The sequence below is a fragment of the Panthera onca genome, chromosome A3, assembly GCF_046562875.1.
Source record: "Panthera onca isolate mPanOnc1 chromosome A3, mPanOnc1 haplotype 2, whole genome shotgun sequence".
NCBI classification, from domain to species: Eukaryota; Metazoa; Chordata; class Mammalia; order Carnivora; family Felidae; genus Panthera; species Panthera onca.
Window position 1 is genome coordinate 128,669,891 of NC_138341.1, and position 21,885 is coordinate 128,691,775.

Consider the following 21,885-nt stretch of genomic DNA (forward strand, 5'->3'; position numbering starts at 1 on the left):
CCACTGGAATGTCAGCCTCACTCAGGTGGGAAGCTTTGTCTGTGTTCACTGCTGTCGTCCCAGCTCCCAAACACTCGTGAATGAAAGAGTGAGTGATGAGCGAATGAATGAATGAATGCTTTGACGGATGAGGGGGCTGAGGCTCAGAGGAAGCCCCAGGGGACTCACGTTCCAGAACTTTCTCCTGACTCACCCTGGTCTCTGGAGCCGTGCATCGTCTGTGCAGACACGAAGGTGTGCCAGGGGGACTGTCAGCTTCCTCATCTGCAAGATGGGTCACATGGGGGTCCCGGCGGCACGGGGTTGGGAGGGGCCGGTGTGTGGTGAGGGTTCAGCACGAAATAGGTGCTCAGTAAATGGGAGTGGCCGTGGGGGAGGCTCTGGCTTGTGGTCCCCTCCCCCTCTGCTCCGGGGCCTATAATTACCGCTTACCCTGGCCAGTGGGCCCGAGAGATTCCATGTGTGGGCAGGGCTGTGGCTGGGGTGCTCGCCCAGCCACTGGCGGGTCCCATGGGCACTCTCTGACCCTGGGCCTCATGGCTGACATTCCAGGCACGTTTCCCAGCCCTGGGGCTGCCACAGGCCACACAGGGTGGGGGTGGGGGTCGTAGGCTTCAGGCTGGACAAACCAGTCAGCCTCCCGGGCTGGGCTGCCTGACCACCAACTTCCTGCTGGGCCTCTGGAGGCCCAGGGGGGCCTCCAAGTCTTTCCTTCTGCCTCCACTGCCACCATCGCTGCTCATCCACACGGGCACAGAAGCTTCCATCCAGACCCCAGAAACTCCCTCTTCACATCCAGCCAGAGGGGTCCTTTAAAGCTGTGGCTCAGCCCATGTTATTCCCCTGCTGAGTTGTAGTCCAATTGCTTCGAGAATCGGCCTTCAAGCTCTTCCCTCGGCACACAAGGCCGCGCATCATCTGACCTCCTCTGTGTCTCTGAAACAGCACAAGCTTGGGGTGCCTGGGTGGCTCGGTCGGTTAAGTGGCCGACTTCAGCTCAGGTCATGATCTCACGGTTTGTGGGTTCGATGCCCACGTCGGGCTCTGTGCTGACAGCTCAGAACCTGGAGCCTGCTTTGGATTCAGTGTCTCCCCCTCTCTTTGTCCCCCTCTTATTTGTGCTCTGTCTTTGTCTCTCTCAAAAATAAATATTTAAAAAGAAACCAGCACAAACTCATGCCGCCTCAGGGCCTTTGCACTGGCTGTTCCTTCTGTCTGGAATACTCTTCACTCCAGTGTCCACAGCGCCTCCTCCCTCCCTTTCTTCAGGTTTCTGCTCACGTGTCATCTGCATGTGACGCCTCTTCTGAGCCCCCGCTTCCATGCCCCGCCCACTATTCTCCATTCCCTTTTCTGCTTTATGTCCCCCTGGGGTGCTCATCACCATCTGACACACTGTAGATTTTACTTATCCACAAGGGCACAAGATTTTTGTCTGCTTTCTTCTCTGTTTTGTCTCCAGTGCCCAGCACGGGGCCCAGAACATAATAGGTGCTCAACAAACATTTGTTGAATGACAATTTGTTGAACAACAAATTGAATGACATTTGTTGAACAAACAATTCTATGAGTTCTTGACAAATAAGGACCCTGAGCTTCCTGGGGGTAGGTGACCAGCCCAAGGCCACACAGCTAGTCTGAGACTGAGCCAGGAGAGGAGATGAGCCCAGTTTCATGAGATCCTGGAGCTGGCATCTTGGAAACCGTTTCGGGAGAATACAGATGGGACGGAGGCCCTAGCAGTAGATGCTGGTGATTCTGTGGCCCTGCCAGTCCCAGGCCGCGCAGTACTCGGGCTGATCCAGGAGTCCCGGCCTGCCTGCCCAGGCATTCCAGGCTCTGACCCAGGTTCCGAGCTTTCTATTTTGAGCCTTCTAGTCCCGAGGACTGTGTGTTCCCAGCAGGCGGCGTGGGCCAGAGGCTGAGCCTGGGTGTGGCTGTCACCCTAATCGGGGCCTGGTGGGAGGGGAGGGAGAGTGCTGGAGCTGGGGCCCTGCCAGGGAGCCCAAGGACCCAGATCCCCCAGTCCTTAACCTCTGTGCCCCTGGCACAAGCCTTGTTCTCTGCCTCACTGTCCCGCATTCAAGGCCTGGTATCTTGCAGGACTGATATTGACTCATTCCACCCTGGATTACACACCCCGGTTTGTCCCCAGGACTTTGGGACCCCCTCGAATTCTGGCTCTGCCCCTTTCCAGAAGTGACCTTGGGCAAGTCACTTCACCTGTCTGAGCCTATCTCCTCAACTGGGAAGCAGGGACAGTAAGAGCACCTGTCTCCTGGATTGAGGAGGAGACTCCGTGAAATACAACTGGTGAAAGCACCCAGCACTCAGGGAGTATGTGACAATGAGCCCCCTTCCGGGGGGCGTTTCTTCCCCTTGTGCCCTGAGTTTGTCCCCCCACCGCCCTTCTCGCCACTGGGTGCATTTGCATTCATTGTTGGTGGCTTGTCTGTCTCCCCCTCTAAAATGTCAGTTCTACCAGGCGAGGGACTTTTGTCTGCCTTTTTCACTGCTGTGTCCCCTGGGCCCATCATAGCACCTGGCACACAGTAGGTGCTCAGTAAATATTTGGCAAAAGCACCGAGAGATGAATAATGAGCCCTTGGGCCACACAGGCCCTGACCTCAGAAGATGTGTCCTCACTCCCTTCCGTAGCCTGGTGGGGTGGCGCCTAGCGTTCTTAGGGGTGCTTGTTGGTAGTGGGCACCAGACCCCCTGCTCTGCTCATCTGTCAGCCAGCGACGCTGTCCGGGTAGCATCCTCCTTGTTTCACAGATGGGGAGGATGAGGCGAGAGGGAGTCACCTGTCTAATGTCATACGGTGGTCGGCACCTGAGCCAGGATTCTAGCACAGGACTTGGGGTGGGGGTGCGGGGGACGGATGGCTCATTCTTTCCCTGGAGGGAGTTGGTGATGATGGAGAACAGGGCGGGGCCGGTGAGGAGGTCCTGGAGGAGGGAGGGACGGGAGATGAGGCAGCCCCTTCCAAGTTCTCTCTCTCTTTATGTCTCCCTGGATCCCTCTGTCCCTGTCTTTGCTCTGTCTCTCCTTGACTTTGGATCTCTCTCCCCCTCTTATGTATTTGACCCACTGCCCAGGAGGGGGTACAGGCAGCAGACCCCTGGCTTGGGGGTTGGAGCTGGGGCTGAGCTGGGGGAGGATTGACATTTGGGATTGAGCAGAGGGTCTGGAGCCAGACCCTGCACAAGGCCCAGAAGGGGCCCTAGGGACCCGGTCTGCCTGCCTCCACACTTCAGGGGGCACTTGAGAGCCCCAGACCCAGAAGACCTGGGTTCAAATCCCCAATTTGTCATATTCCAGCTCCATGACCTGGGGCACTTAACCTCCAGTTTCTGTAAAATGGGACCATCAATAGCTCTGTCTCATAGGCTTTTATAAGGAGGAATGATGTGAGGGCCACGCTTGGCTCCCTGAATCTCTAAGTAATAAGGAAAGCATTTGATAAGTAGCTACATGTAATGATTTCTTTGTAACAGGTGGGGAAAGTAAGACTGAGACCCATTTTACTCGTGCATCAAACCTTATCGGACATGTGCTAGGTGCTCTGTTTTGCATTCATTAACCTAGGGGTTGGTAAGCTGTGGCCCTCAGACCCAATCTGGCCCCATAGCCTGCTTTTGTAAATAAAGTTTTATTGGCACTCAGCATGCCCGTTCATTTATTTACCTATAATTGTCTTCATCCTACAACTGCCATGTTGGGTAGTTGTGAAAGAGACCGTAAGACTCCCCTAAGGTGTGGCGTGCCCGGGTGGCTCAGTCGGTTAAGCCTCCGACTTTGGCTCAGGTCAAGATCTCACGGTTTGTGGGTTCGAGCCCCGCATCGGGCTCTGTGCTGACAGCTCGGAGCCTGGAGCCCACTTTGGATTCTGTGTCTCCCTCTCTCTCCGCCTCTCCCCTGCTCATTCTTTCTCTCTGTCTCTCTCCCCGTCCCCTGCTCATGCTCTGTGTCCCTCTGTTTCACAGATAAATAAACATTAAAAAAGTGAAAAGCCTCCCCCAAGGTGAAGATATTTATTTCCCATCTGGCTTTTTACAGAAAAAGGTTGCTAATGCCCCAAGAAATCCATCACAGCCACGGAGGGGCTCATTTGATGGATTTTACGGACGAGAAACTAAAGTCTTCGCTCAGTGAGTCTTGCAGGGTTAGGCCTCAGCAAACAGACTCCGGCTCGTTCCTCCTCCCCTGCCCCTGAGGGTCCCTCCCAACTCTTGCTCTCGTCCTGCATGGCTGCCAAGTGGGCGAGGGGATCCCTACAGTGGAAGGAATCCGGTTTGAGGATCAGGTTGATCTGAGCTTGAATCTCGCCTCGGCCCCTCTCTTGCTGGTGACCTTGGGTGAGAGGTCTGACACACAGTAGGTGCTTAATCAATGCACACCCAGGCTGTGAGCCTTAGCTTTCTCTCAGGCTCCATCCAGGTTATGGTCCATTTCGGGGAGTCCATTTTACAAGTCACAGCCATTGGCTGGCTGGGCGAGTGGGAGGCATCGGTGGGAGAGCACTTTGGGTGACCAAAGGGCTTTCCAGAGCTCCATATGCGTGGTGGGGGGATCTCACAGTCCCCGGCCCACCCCAGAGTCTTAGTCTCTGTCCCTTGGCTTCAGGCCTCAGCCTTGTCCTTAACCACAGTCCCCCCTCCTCCTCTGCTTGTCTCCCAAGATCCCTCCCAGCCTCTCTCCTGCTGATCCTGGGGAGCTCCAGTTTTGCATCCAGCCCTTTTCCAGGGTCCCAGAACCCCCAACAGGCAATCCTTCCTGCTGCCTGGAGGAGGCGATGTTGGTGACTCGGGAACCTCTGGCTTCGTCCAGCCCCAGCCCCAGCATCAGGGGCTGTAAGAATGGAGGGGGTTCTCCCCTAACAGCCTCGCCCACTGCGTGCTGTACTTCTTTGAGGGTGGCCTTCCCAAATTCATTAACTCGGTAGTTTATTTCCCCAGTGCTGGTGAGACCTTGGGACAATTCCTTCACTCTCAGCTCTGTACCCGGGGCTCTGGTGGTACCTACTCCTTCGGGATGTTGTGAGGAAGAGGTCAGTGAGAGGAGGCGCTTGGCTTGGCCCTGAGCATGGCAAGTACTCAATACACATGCTCATGGGTTCGTTTGAGGGCCCCCTGGTCGCTCCCTGAGGCCTCCCCAAGACATGCCTGGGGCTGGGGTGAGGGGCAGTGGGGGACACAGGTGCCAAAGACATAGTCCTTGCCCTCATCTAAATGCTGGGGACTTTCACATGCATCTCTGCAACTTGGACACCTCCCCTGCCTCCAGACTCGAGTCTCACCTGCCCCATTGCTGCTGGGGTGACTGACAGCCAAACATTCAGCCTAGCCGTTATCCAACCCGTGATCCTGCCCCCAAACTATCCCTGTCTCAGTTCCTGGCACCTCCTCCAGGGTGCCCCCAAAGCTGGGAGTCCCCTTCAACCCTTTGTTCTCACTCGCCCCCACATCTGATTTCTCACCATATCCTACTGGCCCCCCACCTCCACTGCCCCACGCTGGCCCGTGCCACCAGCCTCACCCACCCGGGGGACTCGCACCTACAGTTTGTTCTCTGCACACAGCCAGAGGGATCCCCTTAGACCTAAGTTAGATCCTGTCCCTCCTGTGCTCCGGGGTCTCCCAGGGCTCCCACCCTGCTCAGAGTAAAAGCCAGAGTCGTCCCCATGGCCCTCAAGGCCCTGTGTAACACCCACCCCCAGGAAACCCTATGCCTCTCTGATGACTTCACATCCTCTCACTTTCCCCCTTGCCACTCCTTCCCAACCCAACGGGCTCCTTGCTGTTCCTCTAATAAGCCTCAGACCTTTCTACCTGAGGGCCTTTGCATGTGCCAGTCCCTGTGCTTGGAAACCTCGCCCACTGTGTATTCACATGACTCACTCCTTCACCCCCTTCAGGTCTTAGTTTGGACGCCACCCCTCAGAGCAGCCTTCTCTGAGCCCCCCTCCCTTGCCAGCGTAAGTATTATCCACCTCCTTGGGGTGCCTGGGTGGCTCAGTTGGTTGAGCATCCAACTTCGGCTCAGGTCATGATCTCATGGGTGAGTTTGAGTCTCGCATAGGGCTCACTGCTGTTAGCACAGAGCCTGCTTCAGATCCTCTGTCCCCCGCCCCGCCCCCCCCCCCCTTAAAAGTGAATAAACATTAAAAAAACCAGATATTCCACCTCCTTTATACTGCCCTGTCTGTATCCTGATCTGGCTTTATTTGTCCTTTATGAGTGGAGGAGATTGCACAGGGGAAAGGCACTCCCGCGAAGGGGACAGCGTGCACACAGGCATGGGACTGTGAGCGGTGGGGGAGTGCGGGGTGGTGGCCGAGGGGCGATTGGTGAAGACAGTAGGGCAGGCTGAGCTCCAGGATAAAGCAGCGTCCAGGCAGGAGGAAGAGGGCTGGGCCAACAGTCAGCAGGCCAGGGTTTCTCTGGCTCTGTTACTCCCTGGCTGTGTGACTTCAAGAAGCCATGCCTCTCTCTGGACCCAAGAATCCTCAGCTCCCATTGGAGACCACCTAAGTGAATCTGTTATTTGACAGGTGGGGAAACTGAGGCCGCAGAACTTCTTCTGTGACCTGCTGAAAGGTCACCCCAGGGATTGGGATAAGCCAAGGATTGCTAGCAGTCACTCACAATTTAGCTTGAATGAGTTCTCTGGGTTCTTGGCTATCCAGTGACCTCTAGACCTCAGGGGGCCTAGGAGGTGGGAGGGGGTGGGGGCGCAGGGCTGAGACTCCCTGGGCTGGGCGGAGAAAGCAGGAGTGCCACGATGGTGACGATAGGATCTGAGGGGGCTGGGATACAGTCACACATCTGTGGCTGTGACACAGGCAAGTGACACATGCTGTCTGGGAGTCGCCCCTGGGCCATGCAGCTTGTCACATACACTTCCCCTCCACGCACAGTCTGACTTGTACTCTGTTCCCTGGGCTGCCGTTTCCTGACTGTGTGACTCTGGGCAAGTCACTTCCCCCCTCTGAGCCTCAATTTCCTCTTCTGTAACGGGAGGTAACGGCAGTACCAGCCCTGCTGGCCGTTGGGACTGACCCGCTTGCTGTTCCTCAGACGGGCCAGGCACGCTCGCGCCTCAGGGCCTTTGCAGTTGCTGCTCTCACCGCCTGTTACACCTTTCCCAAAGATGGCTTGCTCTCACTCCTTCTGCAAGTCTCTGCTCCCACATCACAGTGCAGTGAGTCTTTCTCTGGCCCCTGCACGCCCTTCCCCTCTGTAGTTCTTACTACCTGATGCGTCGTGACCTTGCTTATTTGTCTACCCCTCAGAGACAGCAGCTCATGATCATTGTTATGTCCCCATCCCCCAGCATGGCACCTGACACAAGAAGCTGCTCAAGAAAGACTTGCAGAATGGCTGAACGAATCAATGAATGAACGAACAAATGGAAAGCACTCAGCACCATGCCCTGCCCATACCAAGCCCTCAGTGCCCAACATGGTGAACGGTGTTATTCTTGGCAGTGGTTTCCCTCCCAGCCCCCCTGAATCCCGCTCTCACCAGCCCTGCGCTCCTGCTTTGTCTGCCCAGCCCAGCTCCCCGCTGCCGGCACAGTCTTGTCCCTGGGTCAGAGCGACCTCTGGGGAGTCGCAGGGCTGCGGGGCGGGCTCCCTCAGGCTCTGCCTCTGGCCTCCTCTTACATCCCCGGGGGGGCAGAGGCTTCTGGGAAATGGGCAGAGCGAGGCTTTGAAGCTCCCCTGGGTCAGACCCACCGAGCTCCTGGGCCTTCCTTCAACGTTGCCTGACGTGACCCTGTTGTTAGCAAATGGGACAGTGAGACTAGCGAGGGGCGGCTGTGTGGGTGTCTGGCCTTCGGGGGCTCCTGAGGCGGTCAGAGCAGCTCTGCGAGGCCGGCTTCTCTGTCGCTCCCAGAGCAGGGCTGGGGCTCAGGCGCCTGTTCTCCAGATGGCAAGAGCGGTTCTCGATTCTCATACAGGCTCCGGGACCAGGTTTGAATCGCATCCTCCCACTTCCTGGCCGTGTGATCTGAGGCTTGTCCCTCGGTCCCTCTGAGTGACAGTTTCCTTGTCTGGAGAATGGCACGCTAATGATTCCCAGCTCACGGGGGTGTCGGGGGTGTTTGGGAGGACAGGACCAGCCATCTGGCCGGCATCTAGGGTCTTTGGCCCCTCCCCTGGGCCTCAGGTGTCCTGGCTCTCGAGCCCCCTGGGCCGTGGCCGCTCTGGGGCCTGGCCCTGTGCCTCACTGTTGGGGTAGCGACAGTCCCAGAGGCTGCTGCTGCTGCTGCTTTATTTTTTTCCCTTCCCTGACTTCTCCCCTCCTCATCCTGGCCTCCTTTCTCCAGAACCAGCTTGTTTTTGTTTTCTGTTTTTACGGCTCCATAAATGAGTCACGAGCCTGATTTGATTTAATTTCGTTGTAATTGTTATCTTTTCAAGCTTGTTTTTTTCCACTCAGTTACTCACGAGACCACAAAACCTAAACAGGACGGGGCCTTCCCCAGCTCACTGCCCAGCACCCCCCCCCCCCCCCCCCCCGCCCCGGCATGGCCTCCTAGTCCTCTGGGGCTCGGGCGGGGGGGGGGGGGGGCAGGGTCAGCAGCTCCTGGAGAACGGAGGTGGGGCCCGTGGGCCTTCTGGGGGTAGGTGCTTAGTGTGCTAAGCAGAACTGGGTGTCCCGAGTCCCAGGTGGTAGCCCTCTTCTGTGTGCTGTGGGACCCTGGAAGGGTTGTTTAAGCTCTCTGGGCCCAGTTCCCCAGCATCCTCTTTGGCTGGCTTTAGAACAGGGAGTCAGGGGCGCCTGGGTGGCTCGGCCGGTTAAGTGTCCCACTTCAACTCAGGTCATGATCTCGCGGTTCGTGAGTTCAAGCCCCGCGTCGGGCTGTATGAGGACAGCTCAGAGCCTGGAGCCTGCTTCAGATTCTGTGTCTCCCCCTCTCTCTGCCCCTCCCCTGCTCGCATTCTGTCTCTCTCTCTCTCTCTCTCTCTCTCTCTCTCTCAAAAATAAATAAACATTAAAAATAAATAAATAAATAAATAAAAAAGAACAGGGAGTCAAAAACTCAGACATCTCGGGGTCAGGAGGTGATATGGTGAGTGAGGTGGGCTGGGTGGTGACTGCCGTAAACTGGAGAGAATAGGCCCTTCTCAGGGGACAGCTGCCTCTTAGTCGGCACGCAGCCCAGATCTTTCCATTTATTAAGAGAAGCCAGAAATCTGAGGTCGCATGTGAAAAGTCCTGATTTTTAAATGCTGGCCAACGAATCAAATTAAAAACAACAAACAACCCAACTCTGTGGACACGTCTGGTTTAGAAGGTTCTAGAAGCGTCAGCCCTGCCCACACTCCAGCTGTGGCTGGAGTTCTTTCTCGCTCCACACCTTTGCCAAGCAGTTCCCTCTGCCTGGAACACTCTCTCCTCTTCCTCACCTCATCGTTCTTGATGGTGACTGTGTCCCTTTCTCCCACAGTCCGCTGGGTGCCCCCGGTCACCATGGGCAGGGGATCACCCTTTCAGTCATTTCTCCCATTGACAATGAGGTCAGGAGGATGACGTTAGCTTTGTCCACTTTTGTATTCCCAGTTTCTGGCGCCTAGGAGGTACCTAATCTATTTCTGTTTGTACGTCATTTTCCCAAGGAGAGTTTGTCTTGTTTGAGACCACCTTCATAATGGGAGAATTCCCCCTTAATTTTTAAAAACATAAAAAATATGTTTTCTGGTTTGTTTCTAAAATGGGAAATAGTAAGTCTTCAGCCCTTTAAAAACGGGAGGTGCTGGGCTGGCCCCTCCTGGGGCACGGAAAGGGCTGTGGCGAGGGGCTGCGGTGTGGGGGCTCAGGGGGAAGGCAGGACCCCAGCCCGGGGAAGGAGGGGTTGAGGACTGCTCCAGCAAGGCCATGTGACCAGTGTGCACCAATCAGGTGCATCCTTGCTGGTTTATGAATCAGAAGTTGGCAATAATGGGGGTGGCGCTCACGGAGCCCTTTCTGGGGTGGGTGGGGCCACAGCCTCCCCTATTTCCCCACAGGCTGCAGTAGGCAGGCGAGTTCTAGGGGCAGTGACCAGGGTCCAGTGGTAGCCACAGTGCGACTGAATAATTTTGCAGAAACGACTCTCTCCGTGATTATTTAGAGGTGATCAGATGCAATGGAAAGGACATTTCACCGCGCTGTCATGCAATTTTGTTTAAATATATTTAAATATAGCAGCACCCGATTCGCTTTGTTCCTCCTAAGAATTTGCATAATTATATGAAGAGATGGGAAAATCAATTTATTTTCAGTTTTTGTTTTTTTTTTTTTTAAACATTGCAAAACAGGGGCCTAGTCAGATTTCTTTAAGGTGGATCTTTATTTGGATATGTTGGCCCCGATTCTCAATAAATTCACTTTATGTGGCTTTTTCCTGGGCCAAATTGTCTACCTTTATTTTCTGAGCTTCCATGTGAGTTCTCCAGAAATTCCCTCCCCTGCACTGCCAGGCACAGTTCTTGTTCTGTGAGGGGTCCCAAGGTCTCCAATGGTGGGCGGCCCTGGGATGCCTCCCAAGCAGGGACCTGTCATCCATCACCCCTGGCTGTGACCTCAGCCTACTGACCTTCTGGTCCAGCCCCTGCCTCCCCTTCTCTCTTGCCCTCTGCCCTTTCTCTCTCCAAGCCAGGATCTGAGTAATCCTTAGTAGTGCTCCAGCCTGGAATGGGAGCTCAGTCGATACTCAAGATCATTGACTCCTGGAAACAGAATTCTTCCCTCCAGGACAAAGAAATCCTGGCTTTCAGTGGACCAAGCCCCTGTCATTCTAAAATTCGAATGCATGGGAGGTCTAGTAGACCAAGCCATGCACTTACTCAGTAGATATTTTATTGAGCATCTATTATGTGCCAAGCACAGCAGTGAACAAAATGGGCCAAGTCCCTGTCTTCATGGCACTTATGTTTTAGCAGGAGAGACCATGAAGAAATAAAAGTAAAAGATGGACTGAGGAATTTTGGGGCTGCAGTGTAACATGGGGAGGCTGGAGGAAGGTGAGGGGACCGGCCCTGCAGACATCTGGGGCAGAGTGTTCCAGATGGTGGGAACCTCAGATGCAAACGCCCTGAGGTGGGAAAAATCTTGCGTTGTTGGGGAAAGATAAGGAGAGCAATCTGGATGAGTGAGCAGGGGGGAGGCCAGCAGAGCTCAGATCACTCAGGGCTGTTGGGCCCCAGGAGGAGGGGTTTGGATTTTATTGCAAGTGGGAGCCCCTGGAGGGTTCTGACGCAGGAAGGACAGGGTCTGACTCAGGTTCCGACGTGGACTTTCTCAACCTGGGTGCTCTAGGCTTTCGGGCCTGCTGGTGCTTTGTTGTGGGGGGCCGGCCTCTGCACTGCAGGAGGCTGAACAACATCCCTGGCCTGTCCCCACCGGATGCCAATAGCACTCCTCCCCCCACCCAGTTGTGACAACTGAAAATACCTCCAGACATTGTCAGATGTGTCCTGGGATAGAAATCGCCCCCAGTTGGGAACTACTGGTCTAACAGGATACCTCTGGCTGCGGAGGGAGGAGAGCTGGGTTGTAGACATTCCAGGGAGGGTGAGGGAGTGGAGGGAGGAGAAAGCCCATGGATTCTGGGCCCATTTTGAAGGAAAAGTTAGCAAGATTTGTTGGATTGCACTTGGAGAGATGGGGGGGGGGGGGGGGCGGGGAGAGAGAGAGAGAGAGAGAGGGAGATTGAGAGAGATCAATCAACCTAGGATGTTTCAGGAAGGGATCCTGAGACTAAAGGAAGCCTTGGGACCCCCGCTGGAGTCCAAGGATTGCAAATGCAGGTGCCTCCAGGGCCAGGCAAACAGCCTAGATGCTGAAGTGGCTGGCAGGAGGGCAGGCCTGTCTCAAGTGTGGGTCCAATGTCGCCTAGGGGGAAGGCCAGGACTTCCAGTTTTTCCTGAGAAGCTGTAAATCTGGATTGATTTTTCTGGAGTTTTAAATGCTGGGGCAAAGCTACTAATATACAGGCCAGATTTGTCCCGAAGGCCATGAGTTTGACACCCCTGTCCCACTCCAGCCAGAGGAGTGGGGAGGGACAGCTGTTGCAGAGGGAGGGCAGCTTATCCTGGGGCGGGGCGGGGCTGGGGGCGGGGCTGGGCGTTATCAGGGAGGTGGGGCTTGGACTCTGCTCGAAGAAGGGTCAGATGCGGCAAAAAAAAAAAAAAAAAAAAAAAAAAAAAGAGGCGAGGGCATTCCAGGAGGTGGGGGAGTGTGAGCGAGGGTGTGGAGGTGGGAATATGGGAGACGTGGAGACTGTTTTGGAGGAGGACGGAGATAAGAGATGGAACCAGGAGGGAAGAGAAGGAGATAATGGGGGGCTGGCGGGGGGGGGGGGGGGGTGGAGGGGGGAAGAGGTGCCAGGAAATAAATGAAGAGGCCAGACCAAAAGCAGGGCTGGGAAAATCACAAAAGAACTTTAATAATATTAATAATTTCACTTCCGAAATTGTTTGGCAACAGGCTGCTCATTTATTTTACCACTGACTTTGGGTTCTTGGCAATCCCCACGTACACCAGGGAGTGTTTGCCCAACAAGGAACATTCTCGCTTGCAGATTGTTTTCAAACAGCACAAAAATTTTCGTAAATACTAAATTAGGAATTGAATGCTGAATTGTGAAGTTTGAGTGGCTTAATGAAAGATTGATTAATTTCGATTTAGCAGGTTTCTTTAAGTATTTTAGAGGCAATAAAATTTCTTTTCCAAAGCTCCCTTGCAAACTTTCCACCCCACGGCAGCCAAAATTTGAGGTGACGTGTGCAAAAATAGCTGATGTGTAATGATAGGAAGGGGTAAGTGAGGTTTAGAGAGAATCCAGGAGAGTTTGCTTTTAGGGGGAGGATCCGGGCAGGCTCCCTGGAGGAGGCGGTTTTGGATCCGAGTGGCAAAGGATGGGTGAAATATAGAGCAGGCAGATGGGCTAGGGTAAGTGAGAGCATGCGAGGTGGAGGACCCCGTGAGTGCAAGTATGAAGGTGGGGATAGCGAGGTGAGGGTCTGGACCAAGGGGGTCGGGGCTGGTGCTACCGATGGTCAGAGGCGCTGCAAAAACCAAAGAGCAGAGATGAGGCCTGTCAGGAGCACAGCCGGGCCCGGGGGGCCGAGAATGTGGAGAAGAATGAGGGGTGAGGTCCTCTGTTTAAATTGCTTGTGGGACCAGAAGGGTGGCAGAGAGCATGGATGCCTTGTCCTTCGTCCACGGCCTAGGGCCCCTTCCCCTCATCCCAGCGGAGTCATCATATGTGGGACAGAAGAAGAGGTCACCGTGCTGACTGCCTGTGTAGTGCCCAGCTCTTCCTCCCGCTGGCGGCATGAGGGAGGTGTATGATGCCCGTCTTACAGAGGACACAGAGGCCCAGAGAAGTCAAGCTGTGTACCTGAGGTCACCCAGTAGGACTGGAGCCCGAAGTTTGCGTTCCAACCGCTGCTCTGTAGCGACCCGTATGTGCTCACCCCAGGTCTAGCTCCCTGGGTCCCGAGTACCATAAACATCCCTACTTACCCGAGGGGTGAACCCAGGCTCCGAGCGGTGGGGTCGCTTTCGTGACATTATACCGATGGAAGGGGTGAAGCCAAGGTTTGAATCCCCAGGTCCAGGTGACTCCGGGGCCTACTCTCCTGCCACCAAATGACACAGCCGCTCGCCTTCCTGGGCCTCTACTTCCTCATCTGATAAATGGAGGTGAGGACAGTGGGCACCCAACAGGGTCCATGTGAAGATCAGAGGTGGTGCCTATCAATCACCCAGCTCAGTGCTTGGCACTTAGTAAATGCTTAAAAAATGAGGGCTGTGGTTATCTGTGTGAAGGTGGCTGCATATTAAATGCGTGACTTAATGTAAGATACTTAGAGCAGAGCCTAAGTGGCCCTCATGTGCCTAAGGACGCATAGTAGGCGCTCAAGAAAGGTGAAGTCTTATTATTCTAGGACCTACCACTGGGGACAGCCTGATATCCTTCCAAACCCACTTCCTGCCCAAATTGCCTTCCGTGTGTTTTTCCCTTCATCCAACAAACTGGCTTTGGGGTCTAGGTCAGGATTTGGGGGGGTAGGGAGGATACAGAGCCTCCCACCCTTCAGTCAGACAGATGCTGAGAGCACTGGATGATGAGTCCAGAATTCTGGGTTTGAACCCTGGACTCGCTGTGTGGCCTCTGGCAAGTGCCTTGCCCTCTCTGAGCCTCAGTTTCCCCTCTCATCTGCGGAGCCTGGGCCAGGCTGCCCTGGGAGGTGCTAGCCCTGCATAGGGATGGGGGCAGTTCCTGTGTCCCCTGTGGCCACCGGACCCCACCTCCTGCCTCCTGAGCTGCAGGCCCGCCCGGCTCAGCTGTGACGACCAACCAGCCAATCTGTTTACTGAACTGACTGACCCCTTCCGGGAACTCGGCCCAAGCTTCCCAGAACTCGGGTATTAATGACCCGGAGCCACATGACAGAGCATGACACAGCATTTTTGGGCGCAAGGCAGGGCCCAGAGGGGCGCGTGGGGGGCCCGCAGCCCAGCCCCCAAGCCCGGCTGACTGGTGAGTCAGCCCAGCCTCCTGCAGCTTCCTGATCCCAGCCACTCTGCCGCCCTCTCCCATCCCCCAGACCTTCTCAGCCTGGCAGGGCCACCCCAGAACCCCCGGGTTTTGCTCCAGTGACCTAGAAGAGGTCCTGGGTGATTAGGGCTGCCCTCCCGGTTACAGATGGGGAAAGCAAGGCCCAGACGACTGGAGTAAATAACTGTGAGCGCTTATTAAGCACTTACTGCGTTCAAGGCACTGGGCACATATCTTATCCTGGTCTCAGGGTAACCCTATGAAACCGCAGACGCCAGGTGGGGAAACCGAGGCCCAGAGGGGCTGAGTACCCTGCCTGCGGCCTCAGTGCTGGTCGGCCTCGAGGCCCAGTGCTCAGAACCAGCGCCTGGCACATAGTTGGAGCTCACACGGAATCCGTGGGCTGACCAGGGTGGGTGGGCACGCGCGGGCTTTGGTGGCCGGCAGAGCTGGGTTCGGATCCTGACTGTGGCTTTCTCTGGCTGCCGGCTCTGGGGCATGCTGCTGCGCCCCGTGATGCCTCAGTTTCCTCGCTGGCAGAGCATCGGGGTGGTGATCCTGACCTTGTACAGTTGGCCGTGAGCGCTGTGTGCGGGCTGCAAACAGCTGCCGGACCCACACGAAGCGCTCCATGAACACTCACTGCCACGGTCTGCCCCTTCTCCTGGCCCCGGTCTCTGAAGCCACGTTGGGGTCAGCCTCTGGGCCCCACGCCTGCCTCCTTCACCCTCTGCTGCCCAGGGGCAAAGTGAGAGTGATGGTTTTTATGAGGCTGGGAACCAGACGGGATCTGGGGCTCGGAGGGAGCCACCTGGTTCCCAGGCCCTGAACTTCCGGCTAGGGGTGGGGTGGGCAGGGAAGGGGAAGCGCTTTGATGATCTTCCCTTCGTGTCACAACCGTTGCTTGAGCACCTACTGTATACAAGACTCCAGGGAACACAGCAGCGAACAAGGGGTCTCTGCCTCAATTCTGGTGGAGGACACAGGAGATCAGCAAGCAAACCCACGAACAGATAAGACAGTTTGCACCGGGGAGAAGGCCAAGACGGAGATAAACAGGGGTTGCCTTGGAGCTGCGTGAAGCTGTGAAGCCGTGAGCTGTGAAGGCTTGCTGTCTGCTCGCTGGCAGAGAGGGCTTCTCTGAGGAGGGAGCATGGAGAGACATCTGAAGGAGGGGGGGGAATGAATCCCAAGGGAAGGGATTTTCAGCAGGGGAAACAGCGAGGGCAAGGGCCCTGGGGTGGGCTTGGAATGCTCCAGGAAACGCAGGAGGCCAGGTGGCTGGACAGGACAGAGGGAGGGGCAGGTGACAGGAGATGATGCTGGAGAGGTCAGCAGGGCTGAGATCATGTAGGGATTTGTGGGCCGAATGCCACTGGCAGGATCTGAGTAGGAAGGGAACTGATGTGACCCGGTTGATGGACAGCAAGCCTTCACTGACTGTGACAGTCAAATTTTCTACCCATCTGACAGATGAGCTAGCGATGGCCCAGGCCGAGTTCACCCGGGAGGTCAGCGGCAGGGTGGGGATGAAACTGGGGTGGCTGGACAGCCAGTGCAGGCCAACTGCCCCTAAGGAGAGGGAAGTAAGGACGCGGGCTGGAGTGGAGGGCCCGCGGGCCAGCAGAGTGGGGCCCCGCAGCCCCAAGTGCCTCGAGCTTCCTGGCAGAGGAGGTGGCCTCTAAGCTGCGGGTGGGGCGGAAGTGCTGGAAGAGTGTTCCTGGTAGAGGGAACAGCATGTAAGGAGAGGAGAAAGGCGATGGGGTGATGTTCTGAGGATCCCGATCCTGGGAGGTGTTGGAGCCAGGAGGGAGGAGCCGGAATTTCGTTCCGAAGGCCTACTGTGTGCCAGGCCCGGGCTGGACCCTACGGACACCGAGACGGGCAGGCACGTGTTCACCCTCCTGGGCCCCGTGGTCCAGAGGTGGGGGCAGCCTAGAGAGGGGTCAGGGCCACGAGGGGGCAGGAGGGGGCAGGAGGGCAGAGGCGACCGAGCTCCCACTTTGCGTTTTACAAAAGACACCCGAGCTTCAAATCTCAGTCCTGTGACGTCTTCACTGTGACCCGGGGCAAGCCACCTCACCTCCCCGAGCCTTGGTTTCCTCGTGGGTAAATACCTCCTGGACAGGCATTGTCAGAACTCCGGGAGCTCGTGCTTTCACTCACTTGTTCGTTCACTCGCTCTTTTTGGAGCACCGGCTATGTGCCAGGCCGTGGACTCGGTCCTGGGGACAAGCAGTGACGAAAGCCCTTGCTGGCTCTGAGGGAAGAAGTGGTGTGGAGGAACAAGCAGTCAAGAGCGTGACCCTGGAGCCAGAGGGCCTAGGGGCCTCCTGGCCCACCACTTACCCGCTGTGTGACTTGGGGCGAGTTGCTTTACCTCTCTGAGCCTAACCTGTCAAAGGGAATCATTATGGTACCCGCCCGGTCGGGTTGCCGCAAGGACGTCAGAGTCGATCCCTGTGTTGTGTTTAGCGTGGAGTCTGGTGCACGGTGGCCAGTCGGTAAGTGTCCTCTGTGTTTGTACCCAAATGGGGGAGACAGACGATACTCAGGCGGCAGGCGAGTGGACGACACGGTGTCTGATGTGGGAAGGGACAGTGCCAGCTGTCAGTGCCGAGTGGGCACATAGGAGGTGCTGAAACGTTCCTCCTCCCTCGTCCCCTTGTGAGCCGGCTTGGACTATGACAGGGACCTGAGGCGTGGGAGTCCGTGGAGAAGGCGGGAGGCCACCTGTGTGGGTCCAGAAAGCCAGGGCTGAGCCTTGGGGCCAGGAAGGGCAGAGACGTCCCCGCCACCCCTCTGCCCCCCGTGCTCCCTGCACCCCGTCCTCAGCCACGTTCGCAGCCTGGGTGGCTGGGCCAGCCGGGGCCTGCCTGGCAGGTCCCCAGTCGTGACACTCATTACACAGGTGTGTGGCTGGTCTGCACAGGGGGAGGCGAGGGCCCCAGGGGCTGCGTTCACATGGCAGCCAGCCAGCCCACCCCAGGCCCTTCCTCATCCTTTATGAGTCTGGTGCCCAGGGCAGGCAGGCGGGTTGGGGGAGAGGAGCTGGCATAGGGCCAGCTGGCGCCCGGTGAAAGGAGGGAGAGTTGAGAACTTTGGGTGCCAAGGGCTGATGTGGAGGACGGGGTAGAGGGTGCTGGGTAATGGTGTGTGTGTGTGTGTGTGTGTGTGTGTGTGTGCACACAGGTGCGAACAGGGGCACAGTGAATTGGTCTAGGCGTCCCTCCAGCCCTTCTACGTGGAGGTGAGAGGGTCTGTGTAGATGAAGCATTAACGGCCCCAGAGTGGGTCAAAATCTCCAACGCTGACACAGGTAGGCAAACGCCAAGCTGTTCCGGGTGACATCAGACCCAGTGCTGGGCCAGTCGTAGGCTCTGCCACGTAAAGCTCCAAATCCAGAGAGAGACAGATGCCAGACCAGAGGGCGAGACATCCCAGTGAAGCCTTTTGTGGAGGAAAATAAGGCAGGATGAGGCTAGAGAGAGCAGCGGGATGGGGGGGGGGGGGGGCGGGCGCAGGAAGGGCCCCTCTGAGAAGGTCACCTTAGAGCTGAGGCCTAAAGGATGAGCAGCCATGGCAAGATCTGGAGGAAGAGAGTTCTGGGCAGGAGGAACAGCAAGTGCAAAGGCCCTGAGGCAGCACCCGCTTGGCATGTCTGCAGAGCATTAGGGGGGCCCTAGGGAGAGGAGTGAATGAGAGAGGGGGCAGGAGGCAGGGTCAAGTGTGGGCAGAGCCAGAACTCATGGACCAGGGTCAGGAGTGTCGATCTTATTCTGGGTACGAGAAGCCTGGCACATGGCAAACACACAAATGGGGCACCCCCGGGGCGAATGGGTTTGAAGAGAGTAGGAGCCAGGCCTGCTCGGTGTGGGAACTATCAGCTTTCAGACCCACAGACGGGAACGTGGGCTGTTCAATTTGTGTTTGAACCTCTTCTCCCGGGTTCAAACCCCCTGGCTCCAGCAGCCTGTTATTAAGCTGGCTGTGCCCTGAGGCGCCTGCCTTTATCCCCAGACAGAGCCTGGCCCGCCTGCCCTGAGGTCGACCCCGGCCCCCAGATGGGAGTGGATGGGCAGGACTCACGAACCACTGTGCCCGCCCCAGCCCCCACCAGGTGCTTCGGCAGGGCCAAATCTACTTCTAAGAGCTGGAAGGAGACTGTGGAGCAGTGAGAATCTCCAGATGGGGAAACTGAAGCCCAGAGAAGGAGAGGGTATGGCCCAGGGTCTCGTGGCAGGGAGCTGCTGAAGGCACCCAGGACGCCTCTGTCCTAGCTCCTATCTCCCTCCACTTCCTCCCCTGCCCACTGGGCTCCTCTCAGTGTGACGCTGACCAGGGTGTCTGGGCAGGGCCACAGGGAAGAGCTGGGGCCAATTCAAGAGGCCTCTTAATTGGGCCTTACAGACAGAAGTGCCCGACAGTTTAGATAGTGAGTCTCCTGTCACTGGAGGCATGCAAGCAAACCCAGAGAGCAGTCCTTGATCTGCTTACGGGGTTGAAGACAGGTTTGGATGAATGAGAGATCACTTCCATTCAAGCTCTGTGATTCCACAGGATCTTGGCCCAATCCTTCTCTGTTGAAGTCTCGGTTCCCCATTCATTGAAGTCTCGGTTTCATTCATTCATTCATACAAATAATTACAGGGACCTTGATAAAAGAACAGCCTTGATGACGAAACTCCCCTGCTTCCAGTTCTTCCTTGACATCCCAGACCTCTGGAGACCGCTCCAGCCCTCACCATGGCCCAGACATCCTGCAACCCTGGCCCCTGAAGCCTCTCTCTCCCTCTCTCTGATGAAGCCACTCTGACTCCCTGAATGTTGTTCAGATCACTGCCCCTTCTTGAAGTGTAGATGCTGTGACAATTGGATACCAGGCCGAGTGCTTTCGATCATTTAGGGCCCCCATCAGCGCTATGAGATAAATACCATTGTGGGGTCCATTTTACAGATGAGGAAGCTGAGTCTCAGAGAGGTGCAGGGTCTTGCCCAAAGCCACACAGCCTGAAAGCAGAGGAGTCAGGACTTGAACTCAGGCCATCTGGAAGTTACCACCGTTCTCTTTTCTTCTTTCCCTGTAACTCATTTTCATCTTCAGAATTTTGCTCAATAGTCTCCTTCTCCGGGAAGTCTTCCCTGATTCCCTTCCTAGTCCTTCTCCCATGCCTTTCCTGAGTTTCCCCATTGCTTCACTGATCACTCCGCCTCAGAATTATCTTTCTTTTTTCTTCACAGCGTTACTGAGGTATAACAGACATACAGTAATTGGCACATATCTTAGTGTGCACTTTGACGTGTTTGGACACACATTTGTACTCATGAAGCCACTGGTGAGCAGACGCATCACCTCCACAGGCTTCCTTGTGTCCTTTTGTCATTCATTCCTCCCGCACCCCCCCCCCCCACCTCCCCTCTCCCATCGCCAGGCAACTGCAGTGGGTTTTTTCTGTTGCTGTGTTCTCTAGAATTTTCTGTAAATGGAATCAGGTAGCATATTTAACCTTTGTTGGGCTTCTTTCCCTCAGCGTAATGATGATGAGATTCATCCATGTTGTTGCGACCATCATTTTTTTAGGTGTCTGCCCCACTCTCCATCAGGCTGTGAGATCCACTGGGCGAGGACTCGCTCTAGCTTATGTCTACGTCCCCAGCACCTAGCACAGGGCTGGGCACAGAGGAAATGCCTACTAAATGCTGATGACGAGCTGGAAGGAGGGTGAGGATGTGCCCACGTGAGGAAAGGGCATGCGTGGTTGCACGGCAGAGAGGAGCCCGGAGACTATCAAAACAGCCCCTGGAATGAGCTGGAGGCTTCGTGGCCCCATCAGATAAGCACATCCGCTCATCCCTGTGGCTGTCTCTGTGGAACAAAGATGTGGATTGCACAAGGGCTGGGCTTGGGCTGAGGAGGCACTTAGTGGCCCCTTTATCTGGTGCGGGCATCCGGCCCGGTGTTCTAGAACTGCACAGCCCACACCTCCCAGCAGGCCGCACGTCTTGGGCTGGGGCAATGGCAGTGGGCGGGCAAGTGGGTGACGGGAAGGGGGAAGTGCCACCCAGTCCTCCCCAAACCAGTTGGACTCCTTTGCAGAGGTTTCTGGAGGTGCTTGGAGAGCTGAGTAAGGGAGAGCGGGAGGCCGTGGCCAAAGGAGGAGGAGGAGGGAGGAATCATTTAATTAGCGAATATTATAGGGAATTTCCAGTTCATGCCCCATCAGGCTGGGCAGGGACGCCATGGAATTACTCAGGCGGTTTCCAGGTACCAGCCTGGGCCGCAAAGGCTCCTCGAGACCCAGAGGCCCCCAGTCTCCTCCATCGTTGGGTGGAAACTCAACCAGCCGGGGCGAGAGAGTGGCAGGCTGGACAGAGCTACACCAGGGACAGAGCCTGCAGCACAAGCCCAGTGTATGCATGTGCTTCCCGCATCAGGCCTGCCAGCGTGACCTTAGTGCCCATTCTGGGACTGAAAAACTGAGGTTGGGGGCTGTGGAGTTGGCTGAGGTTACAGGGGGCTCACTGGGGAATAGGAAGAGCTTAAGAACCAGGGGTCATTTAAAAAATTTTTAAATTTAATTTATGTTTTGGTTAAAAATTGATTAATTTAATTAATTTTATGTTTAAATTATTTAAAAAAATTTTTAAATTAAATTAGTTTATTTATTTTAACCAGCGGTCATTTTGGAGCGACTGCTTCAACAACAACATTCTTTTGACAAATGCTTATTGAACACCTACTGTGTGCCAGACGCCGTGCTCAGCTCTGGGGATTAAAAAAGGAGTCCTGAGGGGGTGCCTGGGTGGCTTAGTTGGTTAAGTGTCCGACTCCTGATTCCAGCTCAGGTCAAGATCCCAGGGTCGTGATATCAAGACCCATGTTGGGCTCTGCACTGACACACAGAGCCTGCTTGGGATTCTCTCTCTCTTCCTTTCTCTCTGCCCCTTTCCTCCACACTCACTCGCGCTCTCTCTCTCTCGCTCTCTCTCTCTCAAAAATAAATAAATAAACTTAAAAAAATAAATAAAATCAAATTTAAAAAAGAGTCCTGGGCACATATTGTGTGTTGCATCTTACACACAGATGAAACAATTTTTGAAGGCAGAGACTGTTTTGTGGAATTTTGTTTTCTTGTTTGTGAAAACAAGGAGTTCTCACCTGGGGTTCTGAACGACACAGATTCTCTGAGAAATTAATTGGAGTGATGTGGGGAAAGGGTTCCACGGTCCAATGAGTTTAAGAATTATGGAGTTTAACAATGTTAATGTTTGCTACAGGACTTATCAGAGTCTTTAATGTAATGTGTTAAGCTCAGTGAACATCTA

At 55.5% G+C, this 21,885-nt stretch overlaps 1 long non-coding RNA gene across 2 annotated transcripts in view; it reads left to right on the plus strand.

Annotated features, from left to right (window-relative positions):
* The window catches only part of LOC132670005 (uncharacterized), a 235,291-nt gene that overhangs the window by 103,558 nt on the left and 109,848 nt on the right, over positions 1 to 21,885 (plus strand). The window lies entirely within an intron of this gene.